We start from the raw sequence: 18,361 nt of genomic DNA on the forward strand, positions 1-18,361 counted from the left end.
CATTTTGATTTCATGAAAATCATTGCTCTACATCCAGAAACAAGAGGGGGGATAAACTGTAGCAGCTTTGTGGTTTTTTTTGAATGACCAGAAGGAGAAGCAAGACCAAATGTAATGCTGATGCCTTTGCGTACAGTACATAAGGAAATTTTCCCAGACTGCCTGGAGTTGGTTTTTGCCTTGTGTTTATCACTAGCATGTCTACAGATCAGATTTAGGTGTCCTCCCACACACTGAAATATCATTTCATGGCCCCTTTTTTTCTCCCTGTTTTGATCCATGATGTAATCCAGTACCGGGTGTGCCAAAGATTTAGTCATCAGTCCAAAACAAATAATAAGGCTATCTGGTCAGATTCTATCATCAGTTGAGTCAGATTTGTACAATCTGATTAAATCAGGGCATATACAACACATTTAAATATCATATGGCCTGGCAGAGGGAGAGGTACCAGGAGGTCACAATTCATTTCCAACAAATGAAAACATTCAGGTTTAGACCCATGAATAAAAGACAGACTTTATTAATGCAGAGATTTATTTAGTCAATCCAACACTATATAACCTGCATCAAAAGAAATTCCTAGGAATGAGTTTACCTTAAGTAACACCTGAATCTCTCTTGTTGCCCATGAGTTATTTCTCCCTTTATCTAGCACTGGTAGAATACTGCATTAAGAACTTGCAATGTAAGGTGCAGATCCTGCAAACTGTAGTGCAAGCACTCAGCTTTGCTTGTATGGGAAATCACACATATAAAAGTTTGTGGGATCAAGATCAAAAATGACAATACTAAAATGGAGGAAAGAACAAAACATGAAGTTATTCTTTCTGAACTAAGTCTGAATTATAGAAACAAAATACTTAAGTCTTCATTTACCTTGCACATTAGCACTTGTGATTTAACTCATGCTTTGAGGAGGTGATGTAAATGTGCCAGAAAATGTTTCTCTATTGGATTTCTACTGTGGCTCAAACACTTGATTCAGAGGGTTGGTTAAATATAATGTATGCCTTTTCACTTTGGAAACTGTTAGCAAAATTTATCTCCTTGAGACAGTCCCTCTCCATCTTGTACCCATCGTTCTGTAAGCCATTATTTTAACTTAAGCTTTTGTACCTATTCTGGATAATTCACTTGGTCTCTAAGGACATTCTCCCCTGACTTCTTTGTTGCTGGAAACAGAGTTAGTACTGACAGGCAGAATTCTGTGTAGGTGTGGGAAGAAAGACACACCTCAAATAGATAAATAACAGAAGTTTTTATAGGTAAGGTTATGACGTAGTAAGAGATCAGATTAGGGGAGGGTCTTTCTACTTCTTTTGAAAAGAAATATGGAGAATCCTTCAATGATTTAAGGTAATATAATATTTTCATAACTCATCTGCCTAAATATTTACACAGCACTTGCATTGAAGAACTGCATGCTTTTCTATGATGACCATCAGCTTTCATTTTAGGAGAGTCCTTGGAAATGCCCACTTTAAACCGTAATGTGCTGAGAAGTTTTTCACTGCAGTTTCACCAAGAGAGAAATGTTCTATGGGACATATTGACTTTGATGAAATTTGGCAGCAAAAGGTGCCTAAATGAATGGTTATAAATATTTTTTACTTTGTTTTGATAAGATAACAAGGTATTTTGACTTTCTGCTATATTAAAATATTTTGTTTGTCCACGTTGTCTTTCGTATTTACTTTACTGAAACTAAACATAAGAGTCTCTACCACCTGCAAAGCTACTTTCATTCTGAATTGGACCAAAAGTGAATGCCCAAATTTTAGAGTTTCAAGAGAAATGGAAGTTTGGTTCTGTTGGAAAGTAGAGACTGGGCTTGGAAAGATACATTTTGGAGCCATTTAATACTTGAAGCTTGTGACCACTTTGCTTATGAAACTTTTTTGCTTATGAGACTTTTGTGACTGAGGTTGTAAATTCTGTCCAAATAGTCACAGTTACCATGTGCCTAATTTGTATATGCCATTACCAGGGAGACATGGAAGGTGATGCAGTTGCCTAACTTGTGTAAGAAAACAACCTCACTCCTGGAGTTCTTTGTACGGCATATGTGATGGGCAGAAATAATCCTATGGACTCGCCTTAAGATTGCAGGATGACTTTTCAGATTTAGTTGGGAAAAAATACGTAGGACATTCTCTCCACCACTTATTTGTATGGGAATACAAGGTAATTTAATGGATTTTTATCTGACTGATGTGAAGGTAATGGAGAACAGGGTAAGACACTGCCACCTGAGAAGGTTTTTCCTCCTAATTTTTCTCTATTTACATAGAGCAGATTTAATTTTAAGTTTCTGGTCTTTCAGTTTATTCTGTAAACACAAAACAAACAAATATCAGCTGAATAAATACGACTAGAGAGCTGCAGTAGTATTTTGTATGTGTTTTTGCATCTTAGGGTGATTTTATATTTTGTGCATTTAGGGACACCTAAAAATGGCAAGAAAAGTCAATGCTTCTTTATTGTGCTCTTTGCTCCCCACCATTTGAGGGAGAGTGTAGTTTTCTTCTCTAGACCAGTCACCATGTTCTTTTTCAGTTCATCCATCTGTAGTCTAATCCTTCAGCTTCACACTGGTGATGAATTATACTCTGCTTCCTCCATCTAATCCTTTTCATTTATTTATATTTTATGGAGGAAACATAAAAGACTCCTCATAAAAATCCAACTGTTTTTGATAAACCTTGTCATGTGCAAATAATGGAGCCTTGTCAAGCACAAGCCTTGCTGGAAATTTATGCCTTCTAATAATAATAATGGGAGAGAATCAGGAACAAATACGGAATATATTGAATTGGATTCAAAGCATGTTTATGGTTTTAAATTGGAGGCAATAAAGTATTTTTTATCCAGAAATGTTTTTACATGTTAGTGTAATTCAAATACCCTGTTGTGCTTGAACTCTGCAGTATTTAGCCTAGTGGAGCTATGAAAAGCATCTTGTACTATAGCACAATAGAGCAGACTGACTTCTCTTTCCAAGGTTTGGGGGCAGGGAGAGGGAAAGATATACCTCTCTTATTAATGCAAGAGTGAACAAGCCAGAGCTTGGGCCAGAGAAGCAAACTGGTGGCCAGCTGAGGCCTATCTTTGGGTTAGCAAAAAATGCTAACCCAAATGCGGATGCGGAGGTTAAAGACAACTGATCAAGGCAGATTTTTATTAGAACTTTAATTTTTCTTTAGCAGCAAACTTCCTTGACTAGAGGCAACTTGTCAGAAGCAGAAATGTTTGTTGTTCCTGACTGATAAGGCTATGGATATATCTAGAAGGGCATAAGGACAACCGGTCATGCGCAGGTAAAGTTAACATCTAAAGGAAAATATGATTGCCTTTAGTTACAGTCTTCAGCTATCTCTTAGCTGAATGACATTTTATTTCCTACTATAATTTTTGCTTTGAGAATAAGACTAAACAGAATGTTAATCTTTTGCTGATGATACCAATTAGCATTTTATATCACTTTACAAATGTCAGTGTATGAAGGGGATTTCTTAGGAAGAAAACTTTGTGTTCAACTAGCAGAATCTAATCCAAACAAATGAATCCCTTTAATGAAGAGGTTTCTTAGTGGCACAGCTAGTTCTCTGAATATATTGTCTGTGCGTCTTCACGGAACTGCTATTTATGCTCCCACGAGTGTTACTCTTTACATGAAAAACTTGTTTTATATCTTTTTCAGGAGCGTGAATCTCTGTAATTCCCTTTCAGGTAACATATCCAAGCTGTTATGTTGAACTACTGGTGGAAATACTATTAGGAAATGAAGAAACAAAAAAACATTTTTCAATTTAGGAAACTGATTGTCTCATGTAAGGCCTGTGTTCAAAGTTGTGTTTTGCAAATATTGAAAGCTTCACTGAGACAGGCATGAAGAGAAAACTTACTCTAACTTTCAGAGGATACTAATGTTTTAGTTTAATTTCATCTTGGTGTGGAACAAAGGCCCTTTCTTCCCCTTCTCCCAACTCCTCATTCAAAACTTTCTTGGCAGACTGGGCTGGACTCAGGCCAGACTCAGGCCTTGCTTTTTGGCTTGGCAAGATAACATAACCATTGGTGAAATGGGAAGTTGCCAGTCAGCCAAAGAAATAAGTCAACAAGAAATCAGGCAGGTTCGAAGGAACTGGTTCTTTCACACTTTATCAGTGATGGTTCTCTGTAAAACAGTGGGGCTGTGCTCCATGTGGCATCAGTTGTAATGCATTATATGGGACCAGATGTCAGGGATGAACCAATTGATTCTGCAGCGTTGTCACAAAATGGTGACCTTTGCAAGAAGGATGCCAAAAAAAGTCACAATTTAAGCCTCGTAGCTGACTTTACAAAGGAAAGTTCAAGTTTTGCCGGTATCAGCCTTTATAATGAGGTTAGTGACAAGCTTCCAACAACATATAACTTATGATAGATCTGACATTTTCTTTTCAAAGGTTCGACATAGATATATGTATTATACTGTTGCCAAGTCTATGTCATGTATAAATATAGCTTTTAAATTACCTTCAGAACTGATAATGCCCTCCCCAATGCTTTCCTTCCCACCATGAATCCCTGAAATAGCATGCCAATTTTTAAATAGAACTTGGTATAGTTGGGGGTTTCACAGTAGTATCATTTTCATACTGCTCCAGACATATTTGGATTTCTCCTCTCCTGGATTACATCAGTGTAACTGAAAATGGAATAGAGGGCTGGTGGAGTTTTTCTGAAGAATTTTATTCCAGGTGCTTGCAGTCTGACCCTTGAAGTCAGAAGGTGAATTGCCAATTGGGTGTTTGACAACTGCCATTTATCACTTGTGCATGATGGTACGTGAGGCATTACTTAAGAAAAGGAATTGTAATTCTAAATGACCTGGGGACTTGGTCAATGTATACAAGCTGTAGTTTTCTTGCAGCAGAAGGAAATGAATAAAAAACAATAATTTGGACATGATCTTCTGTATCATGACAAATAGATTCTATATTTACATTCTCCATGCACAGAATGGTGACTTTTCTGGAGATTAGAAGGAGGAAGCAAGCAGGGTTGCTGGTTTTATTTCTGGATTTATTATTACATTAATTTTTGAAGCATTGCTGTCTAGGATTTTATTTCTGAGTCTGATGATGCTTGCCCATGGATTCACCAGGCCTTTCCCAGTGTCTAATGAACAGAATCTATGACATCCTGGGAACTGCATGAGTACTAAGGCTGAAAGTAAAAATTTCTGATTCAAAAACTCTTTGGTTTATTTCCCCCCCCCACTTAGGGTGAGAATATGAATATACATATCTATCACCTATTATCACCTATATACATATATATTCTGTAATCTGGGGCTTGGAAATCCTTTATTGTATAATTCTGAAATCTGATAACGGTTTTTTCGCACACACATAGAGGACACTTGAAAAGACAAGTTATATGAGGAGCAGAAGCTGCCTTAATTTTGTGTTTTGTGTTTTTTTTTTTTTTAATGATTTATAAAACATCCTAACAACTTGATTTCAGTAGTATGATGTAGCCTATATGTAGTAGTGCTACCTATGAGTCAGAAAAGCCTGTATAATACTTAAAATTCCATAAGAAAAAGGTGTTAATTCTGAATCTGTGGGAACTTCATATATTTTACTGAAATAACAATTTCTGAACACTTTTCTTCCTCCACCCCAGCCCCCATGGCCTTTCATGGGGCTAGCAAGGTTTGGTTAGAAAAGATTTTCTTTCTCTGTGGCCTTGGCTACAACCCCCAGCCAGCCCAGGTTAAACATCGCTACCCTGGGCACTGGGGTTTTAAGCTCCCATGTCTGTTTCAGGTGTTTGTGATCAACAGCTGGAAGGCAAATGTGGACTCTCCAAACCAAAGGAAAGACCAGATGTTTCAAATAATTCTTTAAATGCTAGATTTTAGTCTTATGTTGTATACAGATTCAGGACATTAAATATGCCGATAATTTAATTCCAAAAAATCCCTTTGCTCGTCTGTAAGGGTTTGATCAGTATGTCAGATGCATAGTTTGGAATTAGAACTTTTATTTTTTTATACTACATATATTGTACATTTTTATACAGCTGCAAATAAGATCTGTTGCATTAAATTCTCCAAAATAAAGTCTGAGTAAGGTCAGAGTCTCTCAACCTTAGCCCTACTTTTTTTTTCCTTCTGCAATACTTGGCTCTAATAACTCATGAAGTGTATTCAGTAAGCATTTTAAATACCATGTCCCCCTTCTATCATGATAACATGAGATGATGAAAAGCACTGTAACTAAGTTTATGCAACATAATGAAATTAAAAGCTTTTGGTATTACTGTACTGCAGGTATAAATCTAACTAAATGTGATGTTGGAGAGAGACAGACTATATAGGTAAGTGTTGGAATAATTTAAGGAATAATTTGGCATTCTCTATGGACGTCTGTTCTTGTTTCTTCACAAATACCATAAGTAATTGCATGGTTAGTATATTCTTTAAGTGTCTGAGCCTGCAGTTTTCCACTGCATTTATCCATTAGCTAAGAAAAAGTAAAGCTGATGGAAAACAATCCATTGCCGTGAAACTGTAGGTGTGCTTACCCATCATAGAAAAATGTTAACTTGTGTAATATTTTAGTGCCAAATTAACTTATGTCAGACCCAGTATTTCAACATATGCACTGATAAATTTCAGAGAACTGGACGAAACTGTATTTAAATGTTCTTATATATCAGTTCTATCCATCAAATTCTACTTGTTTTCTATAACACAGATATTAACAAGGATATTGCTTGAGATCTGAAGGTCTGCTTTATGCTTATTTAGAAGTGTATAAACGAGTTAGGAAAGATATATAGCTCCCTCATTCATTATCATATGTGTGCTTTAGTATTTACTTCTCCCAAATACTTACCTTACCCCTTAAAAGCCTTGCTATTTCTACCTTTCATAATATAAGATATTCTGTCTGTTATTTCTTATTGCACTTCAAATGAGCCTTCAGTCATTTTCTGTAGCATTGGACTTACTCTCCTGAGTTAATTTTGCATTTATCTTTAGTTCAGTTTATGCTATACAGGGTTTTTCTGCACCAAGCAGCATATGGAAGACATGAAGATGACTTTTATTCATGAAAAGGCTAAGGGCTCTTTCATGCTTAGTGTTTCGTAACAGAGGATGACGTTGACTTTCTTTTCTCATTGCCTCATTATATTGCCTCTTTCATCGTGGACCTGCAGTTATTTAAAAGTATATGCTCCTAATCTATCCAAGTTGCCCAGAACTTTATTGCTCTCACTTTTTATTTACAACTATTTTCCCATCCCCTTAACCAGCATTTAGTGTTATCAGTTATTCAACTGGCATAATGTTTCTTCAAGGTTGTTTAGCATTGAAAGGAAATCTTTTCCTCAATTAGTTCTGTGATTTTCCCTTCCCAGATCCTCCCCCCACTGCCTTGTCTGCTTTTAATAGCTCTGAGATATGGAGCATCAACTCATCTCCCAGCACCTGCCCTGGTGTGCTTTCTGCCTGTGTGGGAAACCCAAGGACTAAGGTACTCACAGTGCTCCTGGGCCAACATCAAGGGCCATATGGAGGAATAATATGGGTGCTCTGCACAGAGTAACAGCTCACATACCATCTGGAGTAGCCCTGAAATCTCAGCCTATGCCAGCAAGAAAACCCTCTCTGGCTTCTCTACCCATAGTTTCTATTCAGAGCTCCCCAAATTCAGCTGAGAATGAAGTTCTGTTTCTTTTATATGTCCAAGATGGTCCTTTCTCTTCAGTTCGAATGTTAAAAAGTTTTAAATCAGGGTTGATAGTTCTGTCTAAACCTGGGCTCCTGCGGACAGGCACAGTACAGCCTTTCTTCCACACTTCTGCACATGCATGATTTCTGTATGCTACTGCCTTTATTGCTAGTATTGGCTCTGCAGCCCTCTGTGCACCAAGCAGACCTTTTTAGCACTCATTTATCTTCCAGCACTTTCCTTTTTCCCTCCATTGCTCTATCTCATTCAATTTCACCCAACATTTCCCCCTTTCTTATTGCCAGCAAGTAATTCATGTAGTTATGCATCTTTGCAATGATGGAGCTTTCTAAGCAATCCCTTCTCTGCAACAGAAAACTTCTGAAAACTTTCCTGATATTAAATGCTCAGTCAAGTGCACAGTTCTCTTTTGAGCTGTGCAAACAAAAAAGAACGTTTTTGGGTCTGAGAGTGCAGAGAAGGTTCTTTTTGGTTCACTGGTTATTTCAGGCCATGATGGATGCAAAACACAAGAAATCTCATTTTACTGGGAGAACATATTTTAATTGCAATTATTATTTTAAGTCAGTGTTCTGAAAAGTGTCATATTTCAAGGCACAGAACCATTGAGTGAGAAATCCAGGAAAAGCAGAGTGAAGCAGCTTGACAGAAAGATGTAGAAAACTCTTTATCCTGCTCTTCAGCTTTATTCTTGGTTTCTGATTTTATTTTTATGCATCTGACATACATTTCTTTTAGACACTATTCAGTTAAGAAATAAAACTTGCAAGTGTCGTTAACAGTTGCTTTCCTTCTGACTGTTTTGAGAGGGAGGCCTCCAGTGAAATTTTGGAAACACTCTCTAGACAACATCATCATATTTCTTAGCTTTGGCATTCTGACCTGAAAAAATCAAGGCAGTTCTTAGTATCACATCACTTATCAGATCAAGGACTTTATAGGACAATACCAGGATGACTGAACTGCATTAATTTACTGCATTAATGAGCTCCCTTAGATTACTAAGCCTTCTATTATATGTATTATTCTCTTGTTTTCAGAAGAGCAGCACCATTGTTTTCACAGTAGTATTGATAGTTCTAAACTGACTTGTACAAGGTGAATTTTTATGGCTCTCAAAAAAAGACATGCCAAGAGCTGGTTTGGGGGAAAGGGCTATATCCGGCATTTTCTGAAAAACAGGGTCTAGAATGAACCTAATGTATCAGATTAGATAGTTGAGGATTAAGTAAACCGTTCTTCAAGATAATATAATTTCACTGTTTGTGTTTCACCTGAATGTGTTTTTCATAACACAACCCATTTTAAGACTGCCATTAATATATATTATCTAGAATGGATGAACAAAAGCTATTCTTACAATATTGTTAGGATCAGCCAAAGTTGCCTGGCAGTGTATCATTCCCTTGTGCTTTTGTGGGGAAGAGACAGGTGTTCCATGACCAAGGTCTGGAGAAAGACAGTAGGAGTATGTCATGCTTATTTGGGACTTACTGGGAAGCAATAACTGGTTCCAGTGCAGTACTCTGCCTGTTAGCTCAGGCAAGTTGAACTTTCAGTACTTAAAGTGAGTAGTGTTGAAAATTATGATATAGTAGATACAACACTATATTTTGCCTCTGCAGTCATGACTTTATTTGTGAGTGCCAATGATGTTATTCTGGGGCCGTGACCTAGCCAAAAGTAAGAATGACTTTATCAGCACATCAGCATTGCTGGAACTGCCAGTGTTTCTGATGCTGAGTTCAATGTTGAATAACAACATTGTTCAGTAAGAGCTATTTCCTTGAGGCTTAGTTATAAAAGTGTTTGGAACATGGTGGTTTTTCTATTAGCATTTTTGTAGTGAATACTCTTCATTGTATGTTATCCAATTTATCCATGCAGTTGACTTTTCCTTCTGCAATTCACTGTAGAATGAGCCAGAAGGAGAATTAAGCATGTAAAATTTACAACAAATATGTAAAAAATACTTATCTGCATAAATACTGCCATCCTATTCATCATTTATATGCTCTGGATACAGTAGGACCAAGTATGACTCCTTTTATCTTTAAATATATTTCAAGGATCAGTTTGAAGACACTTTATAACATTTACATTTTATCTGGCCCCTGCTGCTTTACTTCCTACTTCTAGCTAATGGGCTGCCTGAGGCGGGACTGTTTCTCCTCTCTTCAGCTCTACAGGGCAATAAGACCCTTGTCTAAGGCCCAACCAATAAAAGATTAATAAGTGATCTTAATGCATAATTGTGCCAATGCATCCAACAAAGCAGAACTACTGGAAAGTGGCTCTGTTGAGAAGCACCTGGGAGTGCTGGTGGACAACAAGTTGACCATGAGCCAACAATGTGCCCTTGTGGCCAAGGCGGCCAGCAGTATCCTGGGATGCATTAAAAGGAGTGTGGCCAGCAGGTCAAGAGAGGCTATCGTCCCCCTCTAGTCTGCCTCAGTGAGACCACATTTGGAGTACTGTGTCCGGTTTTGGGCCCCCCAGTTTAAGAAGGATGTGGAACTCCTTAAGCAAGTCCAGTGGAGAGCTACAAAGATGATCAGGGGACCGATATGATCTCCCATATGAGGAAAGGCTGAAAGACTTGGGTTTGTTTAGCCTGGAGAAGAGAAGACTGGGGTGTGTGTGTGTGTTTCATAAATACCTATAAATATCTAAAGGGTAGGTGTCAGGATGATGGGACTAGGCTCATTTGAATAGTGACCAATGACAGGACAAGGGGCAATGGGCACAAGGTGGAACACAGGAAGTTCCACCTCATTATGAGAAAAAAATTTATTTCCTGTGAGGGTGACAGAGCAGTGGAACAGGCTGCCCAGGGAGGCTGTGGAGTCTCCTTCTCTGGAAATATCCAAAACCTGCCTGGATACGGTCTTGTGCCCCCTGCTCAAGCAGTGCGGGTTGGGCAAGATGATCTCCAGAGGTCCCTTCCAACCCCTGCCATTCTGTGATTCTGTGATACCGAAGAGTCCATATATCCTCTTGAGCATCAAAGAAAGACAAAACAATAAAAGTTTAGAGCTAAATATTTGCTGGGTATAAAGCCATGGCTTCAAACTTTTGTGATCAAAAGTCTTAGGATTTAGGCTTGTAATATATATGAGTTAGGTGTTTATGTATCTTTTTCATTTGAGACCCAAGTCCCCCAGGATACCATCACTCCAAATGAAGTCAGTTACCAGTACATCAGTGTCTTGACTGCTTTCTCAGATTTGTGCCAGATATAGAAAATAGATCCAAGTTCCTGCTATGCCCTTTGGTTATCTGGTAGGCTGAGTGTGTATCCCTGTGACTGTCAAAGATCTGAAGTGTGTGCTCTGTAGGGAAAGAACATCACCAAAATATTGTATATTTTTTGGTTCATTAATTATATTTTGATTGAAATATATAGTATGAAATCTGCATTTTAGTAATATATAGTTTTTTCCAATAGGCAGATAAAGAGGGCATGTGGGAACTTGGTGGTTTTACATAGATAACAAAATACTAAGAAAATCAAAACCTAAACCTGTCAGTCAAATGGATTCATACATGAAGATGGGGATCAAAGATTGATTAGTATTTCAGTTTATACCATGAACTCCTTTAACGTTCATGCACTATATACACTGAAGTGTTTATGTTTGGTAAACTTATTTTGTTTCATGTGAAGATGCTGAGAATAGAGTGACTAAAGAAAATCACTAGTACTGTTTGTAACATACCAGGCTAGTCAGCGAGGCAGAGTTTTGCAACTTCAAAAGAGCAAGGAATTACCCTCTGGAAGTACTTGATTGGTGGACGGGGACCAGTTCTAAGCCTAAGGTCATAATTTTTTCTGGTGTTCTTGGAGTATCTTGAACTTAGAGCAGGAGCGGAATTTCTTGTTTATAGCCAGGGTTACATTAGTTTGTTCTCATCAGCAGTTTTTGTTTTTGGTTTTTTTTTTTTTTCTGATCAGATGTTGAGATTTGTTAAATAATTACATGTGATAAACCTACTCATGATGCAACTTCCACTCCTGGGTGAATGAAGCCTGTGGGACCGGAAAGTATACCTTTTTTAACCAAATGATATATTTGAAATCTGAGAGGTGCATTCAAGCACTAATAAGGCACATTTTTTTTCTCCATAATAAAATCCGACTTTGCTTCAGAAGCAATGACTCTTTTTGAATGCCTGAAAATTGCAGCTTACCAAAAAGGCAACACACCACTTAAGAAAAAATGTCTTGTTTGATAGTCAATAGAAATGAATGACTCCCATTTTAGCCTGGTCTGTAAAACCTTGTACAAACAAAAATTCAGCAGCTTGCTGATGTGCTGCCTTACCTACACAATGCCTGTGATTTTGTGTATTTATCTTTCTGTAGGCTTGACCAAGTCAGCAAAATGTTATCAAAGAGAATGCTGAGCAAGATGAACCAGCTGCCATCAACAAGTGCTTGGGGAATTCAAAAAATATTTTACAACTGGATATAATTAATTATGACTTTGTTAGAAACCACACAGGTAGTTGAATGTGCATATATGGCTTCAAAATAATGCAAATTTCTCTTGTTTTTGAAAGCATTTCTGTAACAGTTTTGTAGGTGTACAGGTCAACATACCCCTGTATACAAGGACTGACTTAATCTTCAGCCTTGAAAAATGGTGTATGCTCATTCTGGAGTAAGTCTGATACATTTTTAAAGTTTAGTTTTTCTCTTTCAAGCCAACTTTGGAGCAACATGTAACTGCAGTTACTTCAATACTTCACTAAGTGTTAGACTAAAAAGAGAAGGAAAACAGATCTAAGAATACCAAACTGAAGTCTGACACTTCCAATAGATGTGTGTAAAATCTAAAGAATGTACAGCAAAAGACCACTATCAGGCCAAAGCAAGAACATAAAAATATACAAGTCCATCTGAGTTGTGTTGATAACTGATCTTGAGGAGTGTGCATTATGTCATGACCACTGACAGCTTTAACTAGACAGGAAAATGCAAGCACCTCTGCTGTGATAACACTTGGTGCATTGATAGTCTTTACTGCCCTTATCTGAAGAATAATAAATGCTTCAGTTCCTCAGTTTGTCCTTATTACTTTTTTTTGGTTGATTTTTTAATTTCCTTTGCCTTTTAGTGACAGATTCCCCAGATAATCAAGAAAAAAATAATCCAACCTTTCGAACTGTGCTAAAGGGTTGACTGAGACAACTGGCAGCCAGACACTGTCTAAGTGCTCCTGGTTTAAAGTATGGAATAAAAAAGGCCAGACATTTTATAAGGCCTTGTGAAGTGATGGCTGTGTTAGCACTGATGCCAAAGAAATGAAAAGCAGTTACCCTTATCAAGGTGAAACCCCATTGTGCAAAAGATGCCAAAGAAACAGGTATGTACAAATCTCAGGGTTATAAGGCCTGGACAGCTGAATACCCTTCCTTAACACCCCACCTCTCGCACACAGCCTAAGTGCTTCCCACACAAAACACGCTATTTTGTGCAGTCACAAGCAGCAGAAGCATTTTATAGGAAACAAACTTTCTAGAAATCCCAAGATAACATGGGAAATATAATGAACTAAATAAATGTGGGTAGCCCTACAAAGAGCACCTTCAAGTTGGTTGGACTGTTCAACTATTCATCAGCAAGAAATTCTCACACAAAATTTTTATTTAATAAAAAATTATCTCCTCCAGCAAACAAAAATACTTTGATGTAATTTTGAAATGCTATTTATTATTTAACACATTCCTTTGAATCAATTGCATAAAAGGCCACAACATGAAACAAATGCAGATATTAAAACACATCATAAGCTTCATGTGTTTGCCTAATCCAGTTTCTTTGTTTACAAAATAAACATCAATATAAATATTTAATACTGCAGTAAGAAAAAGGACAAACTGTTATTACTGTGAGAATGCTGAGCACAGTGGAAACTATCTTTTAAATTACAACTTTCTCTTAGCTTGGGCTAGAGCCTTTTTTCATAAAGGAAAAAGTCATAGCACAGTAATGGCAAATATCCATCAGGAAATAAGTCTAAAAGCAACTCAAAGAAGTATATTGCTCTGAGAAAGATGGCTTTGCATTTGTGCCATGTTTATAATAAGCTCAATACCAATATCTTGAAAATAACAGTAAATATTTAACCTAAGGAATATTTCATATGATTGCAATAAATGTTTAATACAATGTAACTTTACAGTACTTCCGAAACTTATTGCTGCAAATATTTATCTAGAATTTTAATTAAATACATGTATAATCCATGAAATAAACTACCTCACAGCCTTGATTCAGCAAGCTGCTCTGCAGAAATGCAGCGGTATATCCTCATGCAGCTGTTCTCTGTGTCAGAGCCCAAGAGCGTGTATTTGAACTCTCAACCTTTGTCCTGCTTGCAGATCCATCAGTGTCAGGACTATCCCTCTTCCCTAACTTCTCATATACAAATTCACTTACTAACAAAATCAGAGTCTGAGGCACACAATGCTCTACAGACTTAGAACCGTAACCTTTGCCTAGCAGTTCTCGCAGTTAGATGATACCTTCTGCTCCCACAGCCAACCAAAATGAAATCATAATTGCATTAGCCTCAGGAGATGTCCTCCTTCTGGATTGCTTCCAGTATGCTGAATATCCAGCCTTCCTTTCCAAGGCTTCACTACATGTAAAACAAAATAAACATCCTTTCTTCTCATGGTACGGGGGTAAATTTAATTTCATTCCCTGTACTGGAAAAAATAGAGGGTATGTTGAAACCAGAGAAGGACAATTACAAACACTTGTAGGCCAATGTGGGGAGGCATTTCTAGCTGATAATCACTGTATGGCTTTGCATGTAGCATGTAGCAAGGGCACACAGCCTGTTGTGGTCTCCAATAATGTAAAATTTCTGACCATCTTGTGCACCTCTTTAGTACATCCTTACATCCTAAGGTCACCTAAGATCACCTATTTTCCCCAGATTGGATAAGTCCTTAGAAGTCACATCAGTTTTATATTTCCTCATTTTGTCTGAAAAGTCATTGTTTTTTAAAACCACAGGCGAGGGGTTATTTTTCCACAATTCGATTTCTTGTGACTCTAAAACACTTCTAAAATCTAATGAAAGGCTTTCTAGTAGTGTCCTGTTGCTGCAGGTCTGGAATGAGATGCTAGTAGGGCACCACTCTATGTCACATGGATCAGTGTAGCTTTCTTGAAAAGGAACTGTTTATTTGCTAGTTAAACCACTCTGCACCTGAACATCAGGGCAATAAGAAAGCAATTCTGTTAATTGTTGCTTTAATGCTGTTATAGAAATGGAACCTGTATTTCTGGAAATAGCATGTTAGCAAAGCAATGAGCATTTCCTCCTTCATGTAAGTAACAGAGCAGTAGTCTGTGATCTCTTTGACCTTTGTTGGAATTATTTTCAGTGTAAAAAGCATGCTTGTTTGGGAGGGGTGGAGTGAGGAAAAATTAAGCAGGGAAGAAATTATCTGCACTTTGAGTCTGTTTTCTACTTCCTCTCTTGGAATTCATAACTTCATTTCCTGTTTCTGTTTTTGTGGAGCTCAGTATGAAAACAAGAAAAGAAGCAAAATATTGGTGTTTTATGCTTTTATAAACGGTAACTAAATCCAATGTCTTTAAGTCCTCTTTCTGTATTAGATTAGCATTTGCAAAACCGTATTACTCCGTTTGCTGAATATGAGGAAAAACTTTTCTTTGAGGGTGCCAGAGCAGTGGAACATGCTGCCCAGAGAGGCTGTGGAGTCTCCTTCTCTGGAAATATTCAAAACCTGCCTGGATGTGTTCCTGTGCCCCCTGCTCTGGGTTTGCCTGCTCAAGCAGGGGGGTTGGATGAGGTGATCTCCAGAGGTCCCTTCCAACCCCTGCCATTCTGTAATTCTGTGCTCTTTTCAATGCTGAAAAGACTCAATGATTGAAAAGCTAAAAATATAGGACTTACTCTCTTCATTTGACACCTCTGTTAGTGCTGTGACTCTATAAATTTTTCTTCTAAATTGCTGCTAGTCAGTGTAGAAATAGGCCTTCAGATGAAATATAATTGATAAGTTATAGTAGTAAAAGCTTTCTGATGCCACAAGACTACTGTAGAAGATGCTAGTCGGATTAGTAAAAGTAGGCAATGCTATGATGAAAATAATAATGATTGATAGACTATCCTATTTTCCTGGATTCCTCATATAATACAGTTAATAACAGTTATCTAACCAGACGCAGTCAGGACTGTGTACTGAGTCATGTAATTGATGTATTTGAGTGTCTACATAAGTTCACGAGTTAAGTAAACCTGCTCAGTCAACCCAAGAAGCTGGCCATCATCGCCCTTTGCTTGCAATGTAGAAATACAGTCCCAGCGACCATTAGTTGCAACAGTGCCCTAGATCCTGTAAACTGTAATCATCTGAGCAATTTTCTGGTGAGCTCACATAAGTGTGGCAAGGAGAGGAGAAAGGGTGCTTTTACAGTTTTATGAAGCCGCAGGTTTGCACTGATTTTAGTGTGTTCGGGATAAATTTCAGAACTCCACATATAGAAAGTGAATGATGTGGTGAAAAAAAGAATGGAGATATTCCAATGAAGACCATCTGCATGTCATGTGGCTAGTAAGTAGAGGTGTCCATTGCTTCCTTCTTCTCCAGCCATAAGTGTAGAAAGCATGTTGTCAAACAGGTAATATGGTGCCAGAGCTGTGTGAAGTTCTAGCATTTGACTTAAAATTCATGTTATCTGAAAATAAGCTTAAGTACAAATTCAAGGAACAGTTTTCAATCCTTAAGGCTTTACGTGACAAAACTACATTCTGTTCTTATTGAAATAAATTGAATTCTTAGAGCTGATTTTGGCAGGAAACTCAGATATTAGGGACCTGCATGATCATGGGACAAAGCATAACTTCCCCCAGCATTTCCTTGCATGAGCAGCCTCTGTCTGCTTCTCAGGCTCCTGCTTGTTATCCTTTATAATCCACACTGAAAGATACCTACCCTTCAAACTGATGACTATTTTCAAGCACCCCATCCTGAAAGGACCATACTCTATAATTGCTTTTCAATCTGCACCATTTATTAGTTGCCCATTTGTGCAATCATCAGCAAATACATGCTACAAGTAAAGGCATTTCTGAAGCCATGTTTCTGATGGTGCTGAATGGGGAGCTCTTAAAAAACAATACCTCTCTGTTGCTATGTGGTATGCTTAGTGAAGAATCAAGTATTAAGACAGACAGCTATACACTGTATGCATAGAAGAGATTTGGATCACAGCTGGATAAACCTGAATGGTTCTTAGGTTGAAAAACTTTTTTTTTTTTTTTCTGTAGTTTGGACCATTAATTATTCCATGCTGGGCTCTGTACTTTTTGTGTGGGGAATACTTTGATAGAAACGTTCACTTTCTTTTGAACTGTGCACTGTTTGTTATAACAGCATGTGATGTTGTGAAACTTAAAAATGACACTCAGATTAATAATTTTAAAAGGCTCCTTTTACTCATTGTATAAAAGGATAACCTTTGAAAATGCAAAAATGAAGGCAAGTAAATGGCATTTTAGAAGACAAACTTAGTTTAGATTTTTTTTCAGATGACCCAGTGATCTGTTGTTGTTTATGTTTATGTTTAGTGCTTTTGCTCCTCCATCCTGGCTCAGTTACTGTAGTGGCATGATACAGTAGAATTTTCTGCATATCCACCCCTTCTTAGTCCACTTTTCAGAGTGAACTTATGCTTTCTCTCTGTTGCTTATGAGTTAGACTGGCATTTTCCAGACTACAGTGCATTTTGAAAAGGCATGAAAGCAAGTCACCATTGTACCTCTGCAGTATCAAATCAATACTAATTGCAGTTGGAAGGGAACGACATTCACTGTTGTTAAGATTATGAGAGGCACATTTGCAAGAAAAACATTTTCTCTAACCAATTAGGTGAGGGGCCTACAACCATTCTACCTATAAGGATTAGGGAATTTGGCTTTACTTGTACTTCTATTCAGGTAGGTGGCAATCTCACTCCTACCAAATACAGGGAAAATATTTACAAAACAAGAATATTTTGTCCTGTGTGTGCACATACAGTTTCCATCCAAATTAGTTTTTGGAGAATCTGGCTTTATCTGAGCAATGTTTTAAATCTGGGGAGACACCAGTGTGCTACATCCATGGTATAAGCCTGAGAAAAATTGGCATGGAGCATTCCAAAGAGGAGATAAATGTGGACCATTTCTTGTGAACCTTACCTCAAGGTTAGCACCCATTTTCAAAATGTCATCAAGTCTACCTGTAATGAGCAAAGGTGCAACTGAGCAGAGGAAGTCAGTGTTTAACTGCTCCTGTCTCTGCTGTTTACAGACCCACATGTACACTCTGAAATGCTATGCCTGTGACTCACACACTGGAATTCAACCTTGCATTTCTCCCCACCTCTCAACATTCCCTCCCACCCTGAGATCTGTCTCAGTCTTTTTAGAGTTCTGGGAGGAGAGTCCTGAGACCTTCCACCCCCAAAGGTAGGTCACTGTGAAAGAGCCTGTGAGACTGTTCTGCAGCTGGGTCTGTGCCACATTTGCTAGCAGAACCCCAGCAAAGCAGTACAGTCCCCACCAGCTGGGTAGGAC

The sequence above is a fragment of the Phalacrocorax aristotelis genome, chromosome 7, assembly GCF_949628215.1.
Source record: "Phalacrocorax aristotelis chromosome 7, bGulAri2.1, whole genome shotgun sequence".
In the NCBI taxonomy this organism is placed as follows: domain Eukaryota; kingdom Metazoa; phylum Chordata; class Aves; order Suliformes; family Phalacrocoracidae; genus Phalacrocorax; species Phalacrocorax aristotelis.